Source organism: Schistocerca americana, chromosome 4, assembly GCF_021461395.2.
Source record: "Schistocerca americana isolate TAMUIC-IGC-003095 chromosome 4, iqSchAmer2.1, whole genome shotgun sequence".
Taxonomy (NCBI): Eukaryota; Metazoa; Arthropoda; class Insecta; order Orthoptera; family Acrididae; genus Schistocerca; species Schistocerca americana.
The window spans coordinates 779,278,748-779,294,570 of NC_060122.1; the positions used below are offsets into that span (position 1 = coordinate 779,278,748).

At 44.6% G+C, this 15,823-nt stretch overlaps 1 protein-coding gene across 3 annotated transcripts in view; it reads right to left on the reverse strand.

Annotated features, from left to right (window-relative positions):
• Positions 1 to 15,823, reverse strand: part of LOC124613966 — a 520,281-nt gene that overhangs the window by 147,716 nt on the left and 356,742 nt on the right. The gene's annotated exons all lie outside the window — the stretch shown is intronic.

The window sequence follows — 15,823 nt, forward strand, 5'->3', positions numbered from 1 at the left end:
TCTCCATTCAGAATTACATGCTGCGTTCTGTTATCTAGGAACTCTTCAATCCAATCACACAATTGGTCTGATAGTCCATATGCTCTTACTTTGTTCATTAAACGACTGTGTTGGACTGTATCGAAAGCCTTGCGGAAGTCAAGAAACACGGCATCTATCTGGGAATCCGTGTCTATGGCCCTCTGAGTCTCGTGGACGAATCGCGCGAGCTGGGTTTCACACGACCGTCTTTTTCGAAACCCATGCTGATTCCTACAGAGTAGATTTCTAGTCTCCAGAAAAGTCATTACACTCGAACATAATACGTGTTCCAAAATTCTACAACTGATCGACGTTAGAGATATAGGTCTATAGTTCTGCACATCTGTTCGACGTCCCTTCTTGAAAACGGGGATGACCTGTGCCCTTTTCCAATCCTTTGGAACGCTACGCTCTTCTAGAGACCTACGGTACACCGCTGCAAGAAGGGGGGGCAAGTTCCTTCGCGTACTCTGCGTAAAATCTAACTGGTATCCCATCAGGTCCAGCGGCCTTTCCTCCTTTGAGCGATTTTAATTGTTTCTCTATCCCTCTGTCGTCTATTTCGATATCTACCATTTTGTCATCTGTACGACAATCTAGAGAAGGAACTACAGTGCAGTCTTCCTCTGTGAAACAGCTTTGGAAGAAGACATTTAGTATTTCGGCCTTTAGTCTGTCATCCTCTGTTTCAGTACCATTTTGGTCACAGAGTGTCTGGACATTTTATTTTGATCCACCTACCACTTTCACATAAGACCAAAATTTCTTAGGATTTTCTGCCAAGTCAGTACATAGCACATTACTTTCGAATTCATTGAACGCCTGTCGCATAGCCCTCCTCACACTACATTTCGCTTCGCGTAATTTTTGTTTGTCTGCAAGGCTTTGGCTATGTTTATGTTTGCTGTGAAGTTCCCTTTGCTTCCGCAGCAGTTTTCTAACTCGGTTGTTGTACCACGGTGGCTCTTTTCCAAGTCTTACGATCTTGTTTGGCACATACTCATCTAACGCATATTGTACGATGGTTTTGAACTTTGTCCACTGAAACTATGTGAGCAGATGATTAATCGATTATTAACAATAACCGTACTTATACTTTAACGCTTTATACGAGAGTTGTTCGGAAAGTAAGGAACGATCGGTCGCGAAATGGAAACCACAGTGAAAATCAAAACTGTTTTCTTTGGACATTTAGCCACACCTTCCAGGTACTTCTCTATATAGTCGCCACTCCGACTTAACACATTTGTCGGACTGTTATACCAAATTTCCAACACCATCGTCATAGAAGGCAGTCGCCTGTGCTTTCCGATAATTCTCTACGCTGGTCTATAGCGTGTACCCTGCGCCCAAGTGTTGTCTTCGTATCCAGCGTTTCATGTGAACAGAGATGGTACTCAGGACGAGCCAATTAGAGCTGTGTTGTGGGTGATCGAACACTTCCCACCGAAACGGCTGCAGGAGCGTCATTGCCCCTGCAGAGTGCGGCTGAGAATTGCCATGAAGAAGGAAGTGCGTGGCAGTTGTGTTAGGTGGGCTGTATTCATTAAGGCGAAGCCTCTCAGTGGGTCCTCCTACTTGACAGGAGACATGGTTGTTCTAGGCACCTTTACTCGCTCACAGTGCGCTCACAACTGAAAAGAGCGTCTTGATGCGATCGACGAGCATACTAGAGACACTGCCAACACATTTGCGCAAAGCCTCGTCGGATTTTCACAGTGGTTTCCATTTCGCGACCGATCGTTCCTCACTTTCCGAATGGCCCTCGTACAACAGGAGACACGATCACGTATGTTTACTGTTTTGAATGTCATTTTTCTGCTAGTCATCGCGTTGTTCTACAGCAGTCTTCATTTAATTACACATTCCTTGTTATAAAGATGTAGCGCGTTTGAAGATGACCGTCTATATAAAGTCCACTCACGAATCCATGTTACTTCTGTGTCAAGATTCGTACCATAGCAGCTGATCGTACGAGTCACTATCGCCGGAGCGTTGTGCATACTGAAACACAAACAATGAAACATTCCTCTCTCACATCCTCTGAACATCGCAGTGGTCGGGCAATCTACCTCTCATCCCCTGATATAAGGCTAACTTTCTTAGCTGGCTGTCGAATTCACAAACGACAATTACAATTACGTACATCGTAAAATATTACTGTCTCTAATTATTTCTGCTTTTTACTGAGCAGGGGAACTACACATTTAAGAGGTCCTTAACGTTAGTTGCGTTTTTAAATTCGGCTGCTAGTTACTAGATGCATATGTATTTCAAAATACCGTTGACATCCGTGGGCCGCACAAATACTTGGTTCGGTTTATATGAAACACAGAACAGCGAAATAAAGGGAAGCGAAGGATGGCGTTCGTGCCTTCCAGCTGCATGGGGCTTTGTGGTAATGTAACGGCAAAAGTTGAAAATTTGTGCCGGAATCGATCAGGGATCGTGTCCGGATGGACGAGGCTGTTAACGCAACCGCTCATGGGACGCGGAAAATCCGGGTTAAAATCCTGATCCGGCACTAATTTTCAACCCACTACTTTATATGCAGGGCAATCACAGCCGAAATATTACATGCTTTGAGTAAACAAGACCACTACGTCTGTTAGAATTCTTTAGTGGAGAAAACGACTGGTTTCGCAAATTAAATTTGCTTCTTCAGGTGCTCCACTGTACACAAAGGAATAAAAGAACTTATCAGAAATTTAGCAACGCCGAGAAGCGGACAAATAAAAGCGATAAAGTCTGTGTCTACCTACAGTCAAAAGATTAAGGTTCTATTTAAACCGAATAAAGCCATTCACAACATTTATACCCATTTATTTACCTGAATATAAATGTTGAACATCGATAAAGTGAAGAAAACCTGTATGTTTAGGCACTCTTTTTTAAATCGGAGTGATTGTCTGGACCCATGACAGACCACTCTATAATTTGAAGTTAGCGGCTATATAGCGCTTGGTAATTCAAACCGTTTTGTTCTGTCAACCGTTCAGATAATTGTATGTGCACACAGCGCACAAATCAGTTCTTAAAATGGCTTCAAAGAAATACAAGCGATTGACTTTTGCAAAAATGAACCTGTTATTGATGCTGTAGAATACGAAGAAGGGAAAAAATTGAGTACGTGCGGAAAAACCTCCGGTATCAGGTCACCCATGCTGTCGGCAATTCGAAAGCAGAAAAGTAAGTATGCTGAGAACGTATCGTACTAAGGAAGGAAGCGGGCCCGGGACTTCTCTCGTCTTGAAGAGTGCGTATTGAAGCGATTTTAACCGTGTAGAGAACAGAGTGTAAGTGACGGAGGTTATTGTGTTGGACGAAACGGCTAAGTCATTCGTTGTTAGTCAGGGCACTTATGATTCGCCGCTAGTGAGAGGTGCAAAATAACTTACACTGCCCTTGGTCTGCGACTGTGATGAGACGTCTGTACTCTTCACCAACAGAAGTCACGTAAATAAACAGATGATGTGCGAGCTACCGAAACGCGTTGTGACAAAATAAAGAAGTCAGTGACACAAAAACTTTTTTTATTTGTATTAACTTGATACACCATCTTCAGGCCTTACATAACGCGGAGGAGGTGAATTCCAATCGTATACATAATTCCATCAGTGACCAACATTTATTAGCTGGCTGTAAAACCGATGCTTTGTCTGCAACCACGGTTCAGACAGCTTTGTTGTTGTTTTTGTTGTTGTTGTTGACGTCTTGAGACTGGTTTGATGCAGCTCTCCATGCTACTCTATCCTGTGCAAGCTTCTTCATCTGCCAGTACGTAATGCAGCCTACATCCTTCTGAATCTGCTTGGTGTATTCATCTCTTGGTCTCCCTCTACGATTTTTACCCTCCACGCTGCCCTCCAGTACTAAATTGGTGATCCCTTGATGCCTCAGAACAAGTCCTACCAACCGGTCTCTTCTTCTAGTCAAGTTGTGCCACAAAATTCCTCTTCTCCCCAATTCTATTCAATACCTCCCCATTAGTTATGATCGTGTATACGTTTGGAGTTCACCTCCTCCGCGTCATTTATGATCTGAACATGGTGTACTGAGTCACCCACTCTGGTTGCAATATAATAAAATAACTTCAAAACGTCGGCTGCAGGTGTTTCAACTTATTATGTAAGTGAATGGCCGAAGTCCCACAGACCATCAATCACATGGATGGACATAGAAAAACGGATCGGTTGACAGGACTCCTCCAAGGCATCGAGGAATCGTCGCTTTGGTAGCGGAGGTAAATGAGAGTAAAAAGCTGTAGCAGACCACGGTCTGCGTACAGCAAACGTAGTTAAATCCATGTAGTGTGCTCCCTGCCGCCGTTGGATAAGCAGCTGAGCAGCAAGTCGTATACTTCTAGCTCACTCATTTGTTACATAGTTTAATTCTTAATTTCTTTGCGTGTTTTTGGTACTTGCATTGTTTAATTCATAAATTTCGGGCGTATTATAGTATTTGAGAGTTGTAGCATCGCGTTTTAGTACCTGAATAGTGTAAATTCGCGTAGTCGTTTGTCTACTGTTTTTGTTTTGAACGGCCAGTGTCGGTTGGTCACAGTCAGTGTGCTCCCGGCCGCCGTTGGATAAGCAGCTGAGCAGCAAGTCGTATACTCCTAGCTCACGCATTTGTTACATAGTTTAATTCTTAATTTCTTTGCGTGTTTTTGGTACTTGCATTGTTTAATTCATAAATTTCGGGCGTAGTATAGTATTTGAGAGTGTAGCATCGCGTTTTAGTACCTGAATAGTGTAATTTCGCTTAGTCTCCTTCCGCCGCCGAGCAGTGTCAGCAGTGCGCAAGTAGCAGCATTACTGCATTTACTAGGCAATCTTGTATTTTAATAACCGTTTAAATTTTGTCGATTTGTTTGCGCTCTCTGTAGATTAGTTTAGACGTTCTTTGCAAAACAGTTTTTAGCATGGATAGGGACTGCAACTGCTGTGTTCGGATGCAGGCTGAGTTGGCATCCCTTCGCTCCCAGCTTCAGGCAGTGTTGGCTTCGGTCACACAGCTTGAGGCTGTTGCCAATGGGCATCACTGTGGGGGTCCGGATGGCGGTTTGTCGGGGACGGCCAGCTCGTCCCACGCATCCCCTGATCGGACTACGACTGTGGTCGCCCGGGATACTGCCCGCATTGAGGCTGATCCCTCACCTGTGGTAGAGTGGGAGGTCGTTTCAACGTGTGGCAGGGGGCGAAAGACATTCCGGAGGGCTGAACGGAAAGCCTCTCCAGTTTGTCTGACGAACCGGTTTCAGGCTCTGTCTCAGGCTGATACTGATCTTCGGCCTGACATGGCTGCTTGTCCTGTTCCAGAGGTTGCCCCTCAGTCTGCAAGATCCGGGCAGTTGCAGAGGGTGGGCTTACTGGTAGTTGGGAGCTCCAACGTCAGGCGCGTAATGGGGCCCCTTAGGGAAATGGCAGCAAGAGAGGGGAAGAAAACCAATGTGCACTCCGTGTGCATACCGGGGGGAGTCATTCCAGATGTGGAAAGGGTCCTTCCGGATGCCATGAAGGGTACAGGGTGCACCCATCTGCAGGTGGTCGCTCATGTCGGCACCAATGATGTGTGTCGCTATGGATCGGAGGAAATCCTCTCTGGCTTCCGGCGGCTATCTGATTTGGTGAAGACTGCCAGTCTCGCTAGCGGGATGAAAGCAGAGCTCACCATCTGCAGCATCGTCAGCAGGACTGACTGCGGACCTTTGGTACAGAGCCGAGTGGAGGGTCTGAATCAGAGGCTGAGACGGTTCTGCGACCGTGTGGGCTGCAGATTCCTCGACTTGCGCCATAGGGTGGTGGGGTTTCGGGTTCTGCTGGATAGGTCAGGAGTCTACTACACGCAACATGCGGCTACACGGGTAGCAGGGGTTGTGTGGCGTGGGCTGGGCGGTTTTTTAGGTTAGATGGCCTTGGGCAAGTACACAAAGGGCAACAGCCTCAACGGGTGCGGGGCAAAGTCAGGACATGCGGGGATCAAGCAGCAATCGGTATTGTAATTGTCAACTGTCGAAGCTGCGTTGGTAAAGTACCGGAACTTCAAGCGCTGATAGAAAGCACCGAAGCTGAAATCGTTATAGGTACAGAAAGCTGGCTTAAGCCAGAGATAAATTCTGCCGAAATTTTTACAAAGGTACAGGCGGTGTTTAGAAACGATAGATTGCATGCAACCGGTGGAGGAGTGTTCGTCGCTGTTAGTAGTAGTTTATCCTGTAGTGAAGTAGAAGTGGATAGTTCCTGTGAATTATTATGGGTGGAGGTTACACTAAACAACCGAACTAGGTTAATAATTGGCTCCTTTCACCGACCTCCCGACTCAGCAGCATTAGTGGCAGAACAACTGAGAGAAAATTTGGAATACATTTCACATAAATTTTCTCAGCATGTTATAGTCTTAGGTGGAGATTTCAATTTACCAGATATAGACTGGGACACTCAGATGTTTAGCACGGGTGGTAGGGACAGAGCATCGAGTGACATTATACTGAGTGCACTATCCGAAAATTACCTCGAGCAATTAAACAGAGAACCGACTCGTGGAGATAACATCTTGGACCTACTGATAACAAACAGACCCGAACTTTTCGACTCTGTATGTACAGTACAGGGAATCAGTGATCATAAGGCCGTTGCAGCATCCCTGAATATGGAAGTTAATAGGAATATAAAAAAAAGGGAGGAAGGTTTACCTGTTTACCAAGAGTAATAGAAGGCAGATTTCAGACTACCTAACAGATCAAAACGAAAATTTCTGTTCCGACACTGACAATGTTGAGTGTTTATGGAAAAAGTTCAAGGCAATCGTAAAATGCGTTTTAGACAGGTACGTGCCGAGTAAAACTGTGAGGGACGGGAAAAACCCACCGTGGTACAACAACAAAGTTAGGAAACTACTGCGAAAGCAAAGAGAGCTCCACTCCAAGTTTAAACGCAGCCAAAACCTCTCAGACAAACAGAAGCTAAACGATGTCAAAGTTAGCGTAAGGAGGGCTATGCGTGAAGCGTTCATTGAATTCGAAGGTGAAATTCCATGTACCGACTTGACAGAAAATCCTAGGAAGTTCTGGTCTTACGTTAAATCAGTAAGTGGCTCGAAACAGCATATCCAGACACTACGGGATGATGATGGCATTGAAACAGAGGATGACACGCGTAAAGCTGAAATACTAAACACTTTTTTCCAAAGCTGTTTCACAGAGGAAGACCGCACTGCAGTTCCTTCTCTAAATCCTCGCACAAACGAAAAAATGGCTGACATCGAAATAAGTGTCCAAGGAATAGAAAAGCAACTGGAATCACTCAACAGAGGAAAGTCCACTGGACCTGACAGGATACCAATTCGATTCTACACAGAGTACGCGAAAGAACTTGCCCGCCTTCTAACAGCCGTGTACCGCAAGTCTCTAGAGGAACGGAGGGTTCCAGATGATTGGAAAAGAGCACAGATAGTCCCAGTCTTCAAGAAGGGTCGTCGAGCAGATGCGCAAAACTATAGACCTATATCTCTTACGTCGATCTCTTGTAGAATTTTAGAACATGTTTTTTGCTCGCGTATCATGTCATTTCTGGAAACCCAGAATCTACTATGTAGGAATCAACATGGATTCCGGAAACAGCGATCGTGTGAGACCCAACTCGCTTTATTTGTTCATGAGACCCAGAAAATATTAGATACAGGCTCCCAGGTAGATACTATTTTTCTTGGCTTCCGGAAGGCGTTCGATACAGTTCCGCACTGTCGCCTGATAAACAAAGTAAGAGCCTACGGAATATCAGACCAGCTGTGTGGCTGGATTGAAGAGTTTTTAGCAAACAGAACACAGCATGTTGTTATCAATGGAGAGACGTCTACAGACGTTAAAGTAACCTCTGGCGTGCCACAGGGGAGTGTTATGGGACCATTGCTTTTCACAATATATATAAATGACTTAATAGATAGTGTCGGAAGTTCCATGCGGCTTTTCGCGGATGATGCTGTAGTATACAGAGAAGTTGCAGCATTAGAAAATTGTAGCGAAATGCAGGAAGATCTGCAGCGGATAAGCACTTGGTGCAGGGAGTGGCAACTGACTCTTAACATAGACAAATAAAATGTATTGCGAATACATAGAAAGAAGGATCCTTTATTGTATGATTATATGATAGCGGAACAAACACTGGTAGCAGTTACTTCTGTAAAATATCTGGGAGTATGCGTGCGGAACGATTTGAAGTGGAATGATCACATAAAATTAATTGTTGGTAAGGCGGGTACCAGGTTGAGATTCATTGGGAGAGTGCTTAGAAAATGTAGTCCATCAACAAAGGAGGTGGCTTACAAAACACTCGTTCGACCTATACTTGAGTATTGCCCATCAGTGTGGGATCCGTACCAGATCGGTCTGACGGAGGAGACAGAGAAGATCCAAAGAAGAGCGGCGCGTTTCGTCACAGGGTTATTTGGTAACCGTGATAGCGTTACGGAGATGTTTAATAAACTCAAGTGGCAGACTCTGCAAGAGAGGCGCTCTGCATCGCCGTGTAGCTTGCTCGCCAGGTTTCGAGAGGGTGCGTTTCTGGATGAGGTATCGAATATATTGCTTCCCCCTACTTATACCTCCCGAGGAGATCACGAATGTAAAATTAGAGAGATTAGAGCGCGCACGGAGGCTTTCAGACAGTCGTTCTTCCTGCGAACCATACGCGACTGGAACAGGAAAGGGAGGTAATGACAGTGGCACGTAAAGTGCCCTCCGCCACACACCGTTGGGTGGCTTGCGGAGTATCAATGTAGATGTAGATGTAGATGTAGATGTAGGTTGTAGCAGTTAAGCAAATATGAAGAGGGTTGCACGAGATCGGCAATCATCGCGGGTTGCATAAAACCAGTGTTTGGACTAAAGATAACCAAAACAACTCTCGTTATGACGGAGTGTGGAAATGGGAAGTGGAGAGAGCGTGAAGTGCTATGTCGATACCGTACCACTTTCAGTAGACTAACTATCTGGAACCGTTTTACATCTCGGCTCGGTGGAGTGCTTAATTCTTTTAGGCTGTCATCGTGATTTGCAATTAGGTATGGGGGGGGGGGGGGATTTTAAGGACAGGCATTTGCCCTAAAATACGGAGAAATATTCAAAAAATTGCAATCAGGACCGGTGTTACGAAAAATAGAGTTAAAACACTCGTCAGAACAATATAAAAATTGCAAGAAACAAGGCAAGAAAACGGAGGTAATAAAGAAAGAAAACAAAAACACGATCAAACAAATACGGGGAGGCAAAACCGGCAGACTGACGAATTCCAGCAACTAACAGGGAAGGTTCGCCCTTCTGAACATTGCAAATGGTAGCGTCAAACCAAATCCATTATAATTAACGGCTCTGAAGATAAGCTGTCACTTTGTATGCTTCCAATGTCGGCAATATTAACGGACAATTGCCTGTTTATGGAAACACTGGAACGTGTAGCAGTTACGAAACGCAGACGTGGTCTGGTTGGGAACAGCCTGAAGTCATCGTGGTATTCCTCTGGTAGGCCGGTAACAAGCGCACCACTGTGGGCTGAAGGTCATCAGCTTTTTGCACATTGTCTTTCTAGTTTATCCAGTGACGAACGCTGGCCGCAATTCGAGTAATCAACTATTTGCTTTACACACAAAAAAAGTTTTCCCGAAACTGCACAACCGTAACTGGTGCAGTTGAACTGCATACGTCTGAGAGAAAATGGTCGACTGCTGTTCTTTCTTGCTCTCTAGTTACACTTTAAAGTGAGCACCACCAGTGACTTGACATACCGCGGGATTAAGCCATCTTCTAGACTTTTCCGTCATACACACGCGTGTCGCCTAATGTCATTTGGCCAGCTTGCATTGTCACCTTAAGAGTTTTCGCATATCTTGGAATCCACTAAGTAATTTCTCTGGTCCATATATATCCAATTGTTAGGTTACATGTCCTGCTCACGTCCATTTCAGTCACATAAATGTAGTAGTTACGTCTTCCACTACACTCTGTCTCTTGACAGAGTCGGTTGTTTTCCTGTAGTTAATTCCCAACAAGCATATCTCCATTGCTCTCTGAAGCGCCCTCTGTTGTCTACTGTTTTTCGCAGTTAACTATGTCTCACTGGAATAAATTATAACCGGTAACGTGCTCTGACTGCAAGCATTTGTTTTCAGATACGTCGGAAGTTTAGTTTTTACAGCTCTTGTTTATTTTACGAAAAACATTCCGGTCCACTTAAATACACCTTCGCGTATTTCTTTTATCTCCATCTTACCAGTTTCTTCAGCTTACATTGTTGTGGTCTTCAGTCCGAAGACTGGTTTGGTGTTGATGCAGCTCTCCATGCTGTGCGAGACTTCTGAACCTGCTCTTAGTCTCCATCTACGATTTGTACCACCCTCCTCCGCCCCGCCCCCACATTTCCTACCAATACTAAACAGGCGATCCCTTGTTGTCACAGAACATGTCCTATCAATCGGCACCTTCTTTTACTCAAGTAGTGGCACAAATTTCTTTTCTTCCTAATTCTATTAGGTAGTACCTCCTCATTAGTTACACCATCTCCCCGTCTTACCTTCAGCATTCTTCCGTAGCCCCACATTTTAGAAGCAAGATTCCCCAACACTTAAATCTATATTCGATGTTCACAAATTCCTGATCTTCAGAAACGCTTTTCTTGCCGTTGCCAGTCTACATTTTATATCCACTCTACTTCAGCCATCATCAGTTATTTTGTTGACCAAATGGCAAAACTTCTATACTACTTTCACTGCTCTGTTCCCTAATCTAATTCTCTCAGAAACAACTGAATTAATTCCAGTACATGGCAAATACATCTATGTACACTGCGCAACATAATTGAGGGATCACTTTTTCGAAACCCCGCAACTGTCTTCGATTGCGACGAATAAGTTTGGAATTTGGCTCAAAGGTGCCTACAGCCTACCTCTGTAACTGTGTAGAGGCGTGGCGCCGCGCGACGTTACCCCCTGGCTCGACGACCGTATCAGACAGCAAGTTGTCGGGCACGTGGGAAAAAAAGGCCAAAGCTCACAAGTTCATGTCACGTGTAAAGAGGGCTGGTGATGTTACACTGGTACCAAATTCCACCACAATTCTGCCCAACGCCACCGTGAACGTGTCACACGATGCGAAGGTCGTCACACCCTCTCTTACATTTCATCCCCTTCTTTTGAATTCTATGCGATGGAGGTCAGATACATGACACCCAGCGTTGAGATCCCACGGTTTCCTTACGGGCGGTCGGGGAAAACATTTCAGACACACCGACGCTCAGAACGGACACGAAAAGGCCCCAGCAGGTGGCACGAAGGGCGTCAATGAAACCACCCTTTCCCTTAGGGCACATACTTCGCGGTCGAAAACGAAATTTCACAGTGCAAAAAGCAACACGACAACGTTCGTGGCAAATCTGGCCACTGCTGCCACCCACTGGGCGTTTCAAGCCTACTCTAAGGACATCACGGTGCCTCAACTCCATTGAATGTGTTCTCATCACTTTGGCGTATAACGGGACACCAATTTTTAATGTGCTGTGCAGGGTGGAACCACTAGCGGCCATTCAAAACCGTTTAGACGAAAACTGAACTTGATCTGAAGCAGCAATGGGTGCTTACACTTTTTGAACCTCTCTCCTATGGTGTGATCACAGAGAGGTACGACATTGACACAAGCGTGAATTACACCACAGGCCTAAATACTAATTCATTAACAGTGCAATGCGACGGCAAACGTGTGAGTGTGTGTCTAAAGAGCAGTATAATGATACTGTTGAAGCCATTCGTTGGAAGAACGGTTTGATGCATATCTACGCTCTACGAGGACCGACATAAACTTGGACAAGCTTACAGTAATCAATGCTACTGAACCGTTAAGCCCCATATTATCTTCCACCACAAATTAACTATTACTTGATGCTTCAGGATGTATCCTATGGCCAATCTTATCTTTTACTCAAGTTACGCTACACAGTTATTTTCTCCCCAAGCACTTGATTAGTTTCCCAAACCACTTAGCTAATCATCAGCATCTTCCTGTATTATTATATTTCAAAAGGTTCTATTCTAATCCTCTCTATACTGTTTAACGCACATTTCACTTACACATACGGCTGTATAAGCAGGGGGAAAGCTTTTCTTGCTATTGCCAGTATACAATTTACACTATGTAATCAAAAGTATCTGGACATCCCCAAAAACATAGGTTTTTCATATTACTTGCATTGTGCTGTCACCTACTGCCAGGTACTCCATATCAGCGACCTCGGTAGTCATTAGACATCGTGAGAGAGCAGAATGGGGCGCTCCGCGGAACTCACGGACTTCCAAATGGCTCTGAGCGCTATGGGACTTAACTTCTGAGGTCATCAGTCCCTTAGAACTACTTAAACCTAACTAACCTAAGAACATCACACACATCCATGACCGATGCAGGATTCGAACCTGCGACCGTAGCGGTCGCGCGGTTCCAGACTGTAGCGCCTAGAACCGCTCGGCCACTCCGGCCGGCACAGACTTCCACCGTGGTCAGGTGATTGGGTGTCACTTGTGTCGTACGCGAGATTTCCACACTTCCAAACATCCCTAAATCCACTCTTTCCGATTTGGTAGTGAAGTGGAAACGTGAAGGGACACTTAAGGCACAAAAGCGTACAGGCCGACCTTGTATGTTGACTGACAGAGACCGCTGACAATTGAAGGGTCGTAATGTGTAATCGGCAGACATATATCCAGACCATCACACGGGAATCCAAAACTGCTTCAGGATCCATTGCAAGTACTACGACAGTTAGACGGGAGGTGAGAAAACTTGGATTTCATGGTCGAGCGGCTGCTCATAAGCCACACATCATGCCCGTAGATGCCAAACGACACTTCGCTTAGCGTAAGGAGCGTAAACATTGGACGGTTGAACAGTGGGAAAACGTTGTGTTGAGTGATGAATCACGGTACACAATGTGGGGATCCGATGGCAGAGTGTGGAAACGGCGAATGCCCGGTGAACGTCATCTGCCAGCGCGTGTAGCGCCAACAGTAAAATTCGGAGGCGATGGGGTTATGGTGTGGTCGTGTTTTTCATGGAGGGAGCTTGCATCAATTGTTGTGTTGCGTGGCACTATTACAGCACATGCCTAAATTGCTGTTTTAAGCACCTTCTTGCTTCCCACTGTTGAAGAGCAATTCGAGGATGGCCATTGCATCTTTCAACACGATCGAGCACCGTTCATAATGCACGGCCTGTGGTGGAGTGGTTACACGACAATAACATCCCTGTAATGGACTGGCCTGCACAGAGTCCTGAACTGAATCCTGTAGAACACCTCTCGGATGTTTTGGAACGCAAACTTCGTGACAGGCCTCACCGACCGACATCGATACCTCTCCTCAGTGCAGCACCCCGTTCAGAATGAGCTGCCATTCCCCAAGAAACCCTCCAGCACTTGATTGAACGTATGCCTGCGATATTGGAAGCTGTCATCAAGGCTAGGGGTGGGAAAACACCATATTGAATTCCAGCATTACCGATTGAGAGCACTACGGACTTGTAAGTCATTTTCCGGATACTTTTGATCACAATGTGTATATCCTTTTCGCTTCTAGCAAAGTCAGGGTTTTTTCCGCTGTCCAAATAAGGAAGTTCGTCTACCACTTTCGTCTTCTCTACCTAGATTTGCTCCCTCAGCAAATCAATTCGAGTGCAGTACGTTTTCTTCGATGTTAATTTTATAACCTCTTCTCAAGACTACCCACTCCGTTCTACTGATATTCAAAGTTGCTTTCACGTCTCTGACAGGATTAACGTGTGACCGGCGAGCCTTAAAGTTGTCATTTCGTCCTCCTGGACTTTAATTCTCTTCCAAATTTATCCTTCGTTTCCTTCAAACTTTTTTCCGTGTACAGATGGAATAACACACATTCGACTCTTGCAAAGACATTCTGGCTGCCGTTGCACGTTGTAGGCAATCTTCATCAGTGACATAAATACGCAGAACAAATTCTATGCTAAAGTTCAAAAACTGCAGTCGTATTTTTATTTTCTTTGTACCTTTTTTTCAGGCGTGGTAAAGCACATGACAACTAACGTAAATCACTGGATACAACACACGATGGTGGGAATGACGTCAAATTAATATTGCAAAGTGGTGACTTTGTTCCATCAGGTTTTTCCAAGCTGAAATTTCAAATTTCCCTGAAGCAATTTTCGTCGTACGTGATAGCAAGTTTTAGTTTACTTGATTTCATGGCCGCAAACTAAAATTTCTGAGCTGCCACGTCGCTTTTTAGTGATTATTCACAGTTTAGTTAGGATTTACACTTTCATTATCACATTTGTAAGTTATAAGGCGAAGACCTTGATAAAACAAAATTTATTATGCAATGACCTAGAGTACATTCAGGGTGTACCAGACCGGATGATCAAAATTCAGGGGTATGACACGAACGATCATTGAAGCAAAAATCCTCATATGGATATATGGCCTATTCTGAACGGTTTTCGATATAGAACACATTTAACGTACATTGTTATTTATTTTCTGTGTCATTCGATACATTGTCAGGTTTACACACGTACACATCCACAAATAGTTGGCAATCATTACAAGATGCGTTTTACAAAGTATCAATTGAAAACTGCGTATTTTTAACACATTCACCTGTAAGCATTGTCGTACACGTCATAAACCATTTGTCGTATACAATAAATGTTCGAATATCACTCCGTTAGTTTGAATGCATTTGTGCGCTCTTCGGATAACATTTAGCGTTGCACGTCCTGTAAGCAGACCAAGAGAGTCCATAATGTGACCAAACAGTTCGCGTCACGTATATTAATGGGATCCGTATCGGAAACCATTCGGCACGTGTTCACATGAAGTTTTCTGCTTGAAATGAGCGTTCCTGTCATACCCCTGAATAATGATCATTCCTACAGGGAAACCTTGTATGTGAGAAATCTCCGGTGGAACACTGGATGAAATACAGTAGACTTAGAAAGCAAAGATGCATCACATTTCAAACCGGTCGCTCTTCACACTACGGTCATTGTTGATTTTGGAGAGCTGCATAGGTCAGTAAAGTATTACTCTACACTGAAATTAGTAGAGCACAACAGATGCCTGAATACTGAACTCGATGTTCAAAGCATGCGTGTTGTGATACGGATCCGTATTACGGAAATAAAACTCCCCTCCGATTTTATGTGAACTACGAAATCACAGCTACGTGACAAAATCTCACGAGCACGCTATGGTATACTACAGTCAGTGTCCCTCAAAATCAAGCTACAGGGGAATAGAGTTTCAGCGTAAGATCCACGGGCAATAACGAAGATTCCAGATATGAGTTAGCCAGAGTCGAGCAACAAACATTACAGAAATTGAATTGAAACTTTACGGTTCGAGAAACCTTTTCAAGTCTCAAACATCTATGACGTATATATGCAGGCTGAAGCGATCAATGAAAATTTGTACCAAGGCCAGGTTTCGAAGCCGGGTCTCTTGCTCCTTAGGCAGCAGCGCTAACCACTGCCCCACACGAGCAGTGGCCCTGCACAACTGCACAGACTACCCTAGCACGCCTCCTTTCTCGGCCCACTTCACATTCCCCATAAACTCGAATAGCATTGCAATGTTATGGCTGTAGAAGTGTTTTTCCCCTACACCTCGTATGGTAAATGACACGCTTTAACCAATTCTTATAAGCTGCGGATCCATATTACAACCCGTTTCTTACAATAATTCAATGCCTTCTTCACCTTCCATTACGCAACTCAACAACCGATGGTTTCCGA